An 8,096-nucleotide genomic window follows, 5' to 3' on the forward strand; every position below is an offset into this window, starting at 1 on the left:
GCAGGCTCCAACCTCCAGCTCCCTCCTCTGGTCCTCTAAGCCAGGAACAGAGTAGGCCAGCAGGCGATACAGGAGAGCTTAGGACACCATCAGTCCTTCTCAGCATGCAGATGAAGTTATGCACTTGGTTTATGAACTATATGTTCTAATTGGATGAGAGAAAACTTCCAGGCCTTCTCTGAATGGACTTTATTTTCATACTCTGATTGGTTGTCCTAAGACTTGCTCTCATCCAATCAGAACATGATAATAAAGTCCAATCAGAGTAGGCCTCCAGGTTTTCGCTCATCCAATCCTGGAACATGTAGTCCAGGAACTACATATGCATAACCTCAGTATATAAATTGTGCCGAAGGGAAGTCAAGTCATTCCAGGTTCTTCTCTGTCTGCCCGCAGAGCTGTTCCATGCCCTGCTTAGAGGACCAGGAGAAGGGATAGCCACCGCTGCTTGCTGGAGGCTGTGGCACCGATGCTGGCCTCACTGCGTTTGGTGGTGACAGAGACTGCTGCGTGGCTGGAGCGGTAGGAAGGAGAAAACAGTTTTGGGGTAGATGGAGGGGTAAAGAGGGTGGTTAGTGCCAAAGGGAAAAGAGGATGGCAAGCAGGAAAAGGCAGGAAATAGTGAGGAAAAGATGGTGAAAAAAAAAAATTGGGGGGAAAACAGGCTGGTGAACAGGAGGAAGAGAAGGTTTTGCAGAAAGACGGTAGGGAAAAAGTTTTTGGGTAGATGGAAGGGGGAAGAGAGGGTGGTGAGGGGAGAACGAGGGTGAGGAGGAAGGAGAGAACGTTTGCAAAAGTACGGCTGGGAGAAAAAGGGAAAGAAGACGGTGGGTAAAAAGATTTTGAGTAGATGGAGAGGGGAAAAGGGTGGCAAGTGGGAGGAGAATAGAGGGTGCAGAGAGGAAGGGGGAAGAGAAAGGCGAGCAGGAGGGAGAGAAGGTTTTGGGAAAAGACAGTGAGGAGAGAAGCTTCTAAGATGGAGGGGGAAAGAGGGTGGCAAGCGGGAGAAGGATAAAGAGGGTGGCGAGCGGGAAGGAGAAAAGGTTTATGTGGAAAAAACGGTGGGCAGAAAAGAAAGTGCAGAAAGAAAAGACGGTGGGTAAAAAGTGGGTAGACGGAGGGGGAAAGAGGGTGGCAAGTGGGAGAATAGGGTGGCCAGGGCGAGTGGGGAAAGAGGGTTGGGAAAAAGACCATGGGGGAAACAGTTTGGGGTAGATGGAGGGCAAAAAGAGGATGGCAGCCAGGATAGAGGGAGGAAGAGGGCGAGCGGGAAGCGGGGAAGGCTTTGTGAAAAGATGGTGGGGAAAAACTGGGGAGGTAGATGGGTAAAAGAGGGGGGTGAGCAGGAGTAGGAAGGAGGCTTTGCGGAAAGATGGCAGGGAAATGTTTTTGGGTAGATGGAGAAGGGAAAGGGCGGCAAGGAGGAAGGGAGAGAAAGACAATGGGGAAACGGTTTTTGGGTAGATGGAGAGGGAAAGAGGGTGGCGAACAGGAGGAGTGGGGAAGTTCTAGGAAAAGATGGGGGAAAATGTATTTGGGGAGATGGAGGAACAAAAGAGGGTGATGAGAGCAGGAGGGGGAGAAAAGGGTGGCCAGGGAGAGGCTGAAAAAACAGTGGAGAAAAGTTTTTGGGTAGATGGGTGGGGAAAACGGTAGTGAGTGGGAGAATAGAGAGGGCTTTGCAAAAAGACAGCGGGGGAAAAATGGTGGGGAAAACGTTTTGGGGTAGAAGGAGGAAGAAAAAGGGTGGCGAGAGAGAGGAAGCCAAAGGCAGTCGGGAAAAAAAGATAGGGAAATGATGGTGGGGGACCAAGGTTTTGGTAGGTCTTTTTCTGATTTTTAAATCAGATTATTTGTATTTTTGCTTTTGATTAGTTTGAGTTCTTTGTATGTTTTGTGTATTAACGCCTTGCCTGATGCATAGTTTGCAAATACTTCCATTCTCTGGATTGTTTCTTCATTCTATTGACTGCTTCCTCTGCTTTGCAGAAGCTTTTACATTTAATGTAATTGCATTTGTGTGTTTTTGCTTTTGTTACTTGTGCTTTTGATGTCTGTTTGAAAATCCCTTGTCCTAACCAATTTCATGAAGCATTTAATCCTACGTTTTCTCTCTAGTAATCCTACGTTTTCTCTCTAGTAGTTTCATAGTTTCAGTTTCAACATGTCAATCTTCACTTCGAGTAGATTTTTGTATATGGTAAGATAAAGGTCTAAATTTATTCTCTTACCTGTGGATGTTATGTTTTCCTAGCAGTTTCCTGAAGAGATTGCCCTTCCCGAAGGTGTATTCTTGGTGCCTTTGTTAAAAATGAGTTGACTGTAAATGTGTGAATTTATTTCTGAGTTCTCTATACGGTTTCATTTGTCTATGTCTGTCTGTGTCTCTCTGTCTCTCCCTTGCCCCGTTTTTTGCCAGTACCGTGCTGTTTTTGTAGTATATTTTGAAATCAGGTATTGTGATACCTCCAGCTTTTTTCTTTTTATTCAAGATTATTTTGTTCGAGGTATTTTGCATTTCCATGTGAATTTTAGGATTTTTTTCTATTTCTATGAAGAATGTCTTTTGTAACTTAACGTGGATTGCATTGATTCTGTAGATCACAATGGGTGATACAGATATTTTACCAATATTCTTTGAGTGTTTGGACATGGAATATCTGTCCATTTACGTGTGTCTGCTTTAATATTTTTCATCTATGTTTTATCGTTTTCGTTGTGGGATCTTTAACCTTTTTGGTTATCTCTAGGTATTTTTTTGGTGGTAAGGGTAATGAAATAGCTTTCTTGATTTCTTTGTTGGGTGTTTTACTATTGGCCCATGCATGTGCTACTCATTTTTGTACATTGATATTGTGTCTTGTAACTTTACTAAATTAATTTATTGTTTCTAGTAGGTTTTTTTGTATAATCTCTAGGGTTCTCCCTCTATATATGATCATGTCACCTGCGAACAGAGACAATTTGAGTTTCTTTTTTCCCATTTGTATGCCTTTTATAGCATTCTCCTGTCTAATTGCTCTAGCTCGGACTTCCAGTACTATGATGAATAAATGTGGTAAAAGTAGCCACACTTGTTCCAGATTATTTAGAGGAAGAGCTTTTAACGTTTCCCCATTGTTTATGATGTTGGCTGTGTTTTTGTCATATGTGGCCTTTGCTGTGCTGAGATACGTTTTTTCTGTACTCATTTTGTTGAATTTTTATTATGAAGGAATGTTGAATTTTTTTTTCAGCATCTACTGAAATGATTTTATGGTTTTTTTCTTGATTCACTGAATGGGATGTAGCACATTTATTTATTTGTGTTTATTGAATCATCCTCATATTCCTCGGATGAATCCCACTTGATCATGGCAGATGATCTCTTTATTGTCTTGTGAAATGCACTTTTCAAGTATTTTGCTGAGGATTTTTTGCACCTGTGTTCATCAGGAATATTTCCCTGTGGTTTTCTTTCTGTGTTGTGTTTTGGTCTGCTTTTTGTACCGAGGTAATGCTGGCCTCATACAACAAGTTTAGAAGTATTCCTTCCTCTTCGTTTTTTGGGGAATATTTTGAGTAAAATTGGTATTAGCTCTTTTGAAAACGTTTGGTTGAATTCAGCAGTAAAACGATGATTCTTGTGTTTTTCTTTGATGGGAGACATTTTATTACTGCTTTAATTGCATTACTCATTATTGGTCTGTTCTTGTTTTTCTATCATTCTATCCACACCAGCCCAGGGATGCAGGGGAGGTCCTAGCAAGTGAACACACCAGCTGCTGCCCTTCTCCCTGGCCATTGACACATCTGGTTCATCTCAGCATCCCCAGGTGTTACCTGAAGGGCAGAGTGTAGCCAGCCCAGGCCTGGGAATGCACCAACACAGGGCCCCTGGTGAGTCCACAGCTGGGGCTGCAGCTAGAACTTCAGGGCAAGAGAGACCCCATGGCCCTCACTTCCTGGTCCCAGTCCTGAGGTTCCAGGAGTGGGGCCAGAGTGGGCACCTGTGAGAGACTGGTGGCATGGGAGAGTGCATTCTGCTGAGGCACCCTGTACCCACTGCTGTGCTGTCTGACAGGCGCCTGTCTCTCTTCTTGTTCCCAGGTGATAGCTGTGGTCATGGACATGTCCACCGATGTGGACATCTTCAAGGACCTGCTGGATGCCGGTTTCAAGAGGAAAGCAGCCGTGTACATTATCATGGACGAGAGTAAAGTCAAGTACATTCTGCACATGTTCTGCACACTCAACTGCATGTTGAGTGGACCCGAGTGCACCTGGGGCACCTCAAGGTGAGCAGGCTCCTCACTTGCCTACGTGGCCGGATGGCAGGGGTCATTCAGTCTGTCAAACACTGCGCGTACCCACCTGCTCTGGACGGACTCCTGTGCCAGGCACTCAGAGTCCAGTAATCCTAGAGCCTCTGCTTGAATTCCCTGAGGGACAGGATACTCACCATCTCTGATGGAACAAAGATAGAATAAACATTGATGAAGTGCTTGCTGACCAGGTGCTGGAGCTCATGCCAAGTGCTGCATCATATGTTATTTCGGAGCAGCCCATGCCACATTGGTTACCTGTCTGCTTGCATACCTCTGGTCATAGTGTGCTCACTATATCCTCAGGTAGCTCATGGCCTATCTGGAGAGCTTCAGTTCCCAGAAAGTCCTTTCTTGGGTTAAGCCAAAACCTGTCTCCTTAGAATGTCCATTTACTGGTTTTAGGATCTGGCTCAGACAGAGGAAGCTCCCCCTCAGGCTGAGACCAGGGAAGGCTTCCTTGATGTCTGCACAGTTGAAGTAGGTTTGAGGCACAAGAGCAGAGTAGAACCTTTAGGGTGGGGAGAAACCACAGAACAGAGGTGGATCAGAGACGGCTGCCAGTGGGGTCAAAGTGGGCTGCAGGTCCCCAGCACTGCTTTACTGTGTGTCCCTGGGCATGTCACCTCCCCTTTCTGGGCTATACAGGATCTCATTGGTCCAACTCTCTTCTGCCCAGACACCCCGGCATTTGGTATCTGGCTAATTTTTTTCTTTCTTTCTTTCTTTTTTTCTTTTGAGATCAACTCTTGCTCTGTCACCCAGACCGGAGTGCAGTGGTGCAATCTTGACTCATTGCAACCTCTGCCTCCTGGATTCAAGCAATTCTCCTGCCTCAGCCTCCCATGCAGCTGGGACTACAGGCGCGCACCACTACGCCTGGCTAATTTTTGTATTTTTAGTAGAGACAATTTCACCATGTTGGCCAGGGTGGTCTCAAACTCCTGACCTCGTGATCCACCTGCCTCAGCCTCCCAAAGTGCTGGGATTACAGGTATAAGCCACCACGCCCAGCCAGTGTCTGGCTATTTTTTTATTATTATTATTTTTAGTAAAGACAGAGTTTCACCATTTTGGGAAGGCTGGTTTCGAACTCCTGACGTCGTGATCCATCCGCCTCAGTCTTCCAAAGTGCTGGAATTACAGGTGTGAGCCACAGCACCCAGCCAATAAAAGCCAGTTTTAAAACTGAAAAAACAGCTTTGAAATTGAGGGCCACATTTTTACAGAGAATATTTTCCAACATATGTGCAAATTAACATAGTAGCACGATACTCACTTTAACAGACTATCTTTTATAATGGATGATTTTGTTTTAAAATATGAGTAACAGCACACCAGGGGCTGTAACAGCATGATCGTTTATGTTAACATTTATTTCTAATACTGTTGTACCACGTAAGCTGCATTTGACTTCTGTGGTTTCACTTACCTACAGGCAATTCCGGTCTGAAAATATTAAATGAAAAATCCACAGATAAACAATTGACAAGTTTTAACTTGCGTGCTGTTCTGAGTAGTGTGATGGGAGCTCTGTCATCCCTCTCTACTCAGGCCCACCCAGGACGTGAATCGTCTCTTTGCCCACAACATCTACCTGCCTACCTTACCCACTTGTTAGTCACTTAGCAGCCCTCTGGGTCATCAGATCCACAATTGAGATATGCGGTGTTTGTGTTAAAAGAGCTGTTGTTTTACTTAATAATGGCCCCAAAGTGCAATGCTGGCAATTCAAAAATGCCAAAGAGAAGCCATGAAGTGTTCCTTTTAAGTAAAAAGGTAAACGTTTATCCTAGGGCATGTATGTATAGAAAAAAAGATAATCTATATTGAATTTAGTACTATCTGTGGTTTCAGGCATCCACTGAAGATCTTGAAATGTATCCCTGATGGATAAAGGAGGACTACTATATTCTGAATAGATTTTATAAGAAGAAAATTAATGATTCACAAACTATTTTAACCTTAGAATTTAAATAAACATGTATATTCCCTACAAGTTAAAAACAAATACTGTAATAATCTATGGCCGCTCTTTCTTATTTTTATGCCAGCAAGGTAATGGACTGGTATTGATTTGCTGAGGTTCAAATTTTGGATTCTAGTTTTTCTTAAACATGACTCATATTAAGAAGAATATGTTCAACTCTGGTGTGCTTTATCAGTCAAAAATACAAATTAATTATGCAGAGAATATTATTTTCTTTTTTGAGACGGAGTCTCCCTCTGTCCCCCAGGCTGGAGTGCAGTGGCACAATCTTGGCTCACTGCAACCTCCCCCTCCCGGGTTCAAGTGATTCTCCTGCTTCAGCCTCCCGAGTAGCTGGGATTCAGGCATGCCTCACAATGCCCGGCTAACTTTTCTATTTTTATGAAATGTGAAACCTGGGACCTGGTATAAGCCCTGGGTGATTGTAGCAGGGGCCTGAAGTTCTCGTAGCACCTGGTGTCCACCTGAGGCCTGGGTGTCAACCTGCAACCAGATGTCCAGCTGGGGCCTGAGTGTTTCTCGGTGCCTGAGGACTTCCTGGGCCCGGACGTCCACATGGGACCTAGATGTGCACCTGGGGTCCAATGTTCACCAGGAGCCAAGGTATCCACCTGGGGCCTGTGTCCACCCAGGGCCTGATGTCCATTTAGAGTCAAGTGTCCACCTGAGACTCTGTGTCCACCTGGGGCCCGGGTGTCCTTCAGGGGCCTGGTTTTGACCTGGGACCCGGACATTTACCTGGGGCCTCAGTGAGCACTTGGGGCCTAATGTCCACTTGGATCTTGGTGTCCAGCCTAGGGCCTGATGTCCACCAGGTTCCTACGTATCCTCCTGAGGCCTGGTGTGTTACTGGGGCCTGATTTCTGCCTGGTTTCTACCTGGGGTGTGGGTATCCACCTGGTTACTGTTGTTTACCTGGGACCTGGTGTCCACCTTGGACTTGTTGATCCTCTAGGGCCTTGTGTTCACCTGTGCCCTGGGTGTCAGCTTGGTACCTGATGTCCACCCGGAGCCTCCATAGCTACCTGGGGCCTGGTGGCCCCTTGAAGCCTGGAGTCCTGGGTCTTCATGTCAACCTGGTATCCACCTGGGTCCTGGGTGTCCACCTGGGGTCAAATGTCCACCTCTGGTCTGAGTGTCCGCATGGGGCCTGATACGCCCCAGGGGCCTAGGCATTTACTTAACGCCTGGTGTCCATGTGGAGCGTGCCATCCTATGAGGATTGATACTCAGATGGGGCCTGGTATCCTCTTCGGGCCTATTGTACTCCTGGAGCCTGAGTGTTTACCTGGAGTCTGATACCCATCCTGCGCCTGCTGCCTACATAGGGCCTCATGTTCCCCTCGAGCCTGGATGTGCACCTGAGTCCTTGGTGTCCTCTGTGGGACAGCTGTCCACCTGTGACTTTGTGTCCAGCTGTGGCCTGGTGCTTGATGGACACCTTGAGTCCGTGTGCACCTGGGGCCTTGTGTCTATCTGGGGACTAGTGTCTACTTGGAGCCTGATGTGTACACAGGGACTGTGTATTTATCTGGGGCCTGATGTCCATCTAGAACCAGATGTTCCCCTGGGGTCAGGGTGTCCATCTGGGGCCTAATTTTCACCAGGGGCCTGGTGTTCACCAGGGGCCTAGGTATCCACCTGGGGCCTGCTGTCCACCTGGGGCCTCCTGTTCACCTTGGCCCTGATACTTACCTGAGGGCTGGACTTCCACTTGGAGCCTGGAGTTCAAGTGGTGCCTGGTGTTCCACCAAGATGCCTGAGGTCCATCCGGGGCCAGGTTTCCACCTGGGGCCTGGTAT

General features: G+C 46.5%; 1 long non-coding RNA gene across 2 annotated transcripts; it reads left to right on the forward strand.

Moving 5' to 3' along the window:
- The first annotated feature begins 359 nt into the window (after nt 1-359).
- On the forward strand, nt 360-6,550 carry LOC115896385. 2 transcript variants are annotated; one of them, XR_004056243.1, is made up of 4 exons: nt 360-547; nt 3,721-3,879; nt 4,090-4,277; nt 6,162-6,550. It is a non-coding gene; the product is annotated as an uncharacterized LOC115896385 (long non-coding RNA). The 2 variants fall into 2 exon arrangements; XR_004056242.1 differs by having other exon boundaries at nt 360-522.
- The last annotated feature ends 1,546 nt before the right edge of the window (nt 6,551-8,096 follow it).

This window comes from Rhinopithecus roxellana, chromosome 3 (assembly GCF_007565055.1).
Source record: "Rhinopithecus roxellana isolate Shanxi Qingling chromosome 3, ASM756505v1, whole genome shotgun sequence".
NCBI classification, from domain to species: Eukaryota; Metazoa; Chordata; class Mammalia; order Primates; family Cercopithecidae; genus Rhinopithecus; species Rhinopithecus roxellana.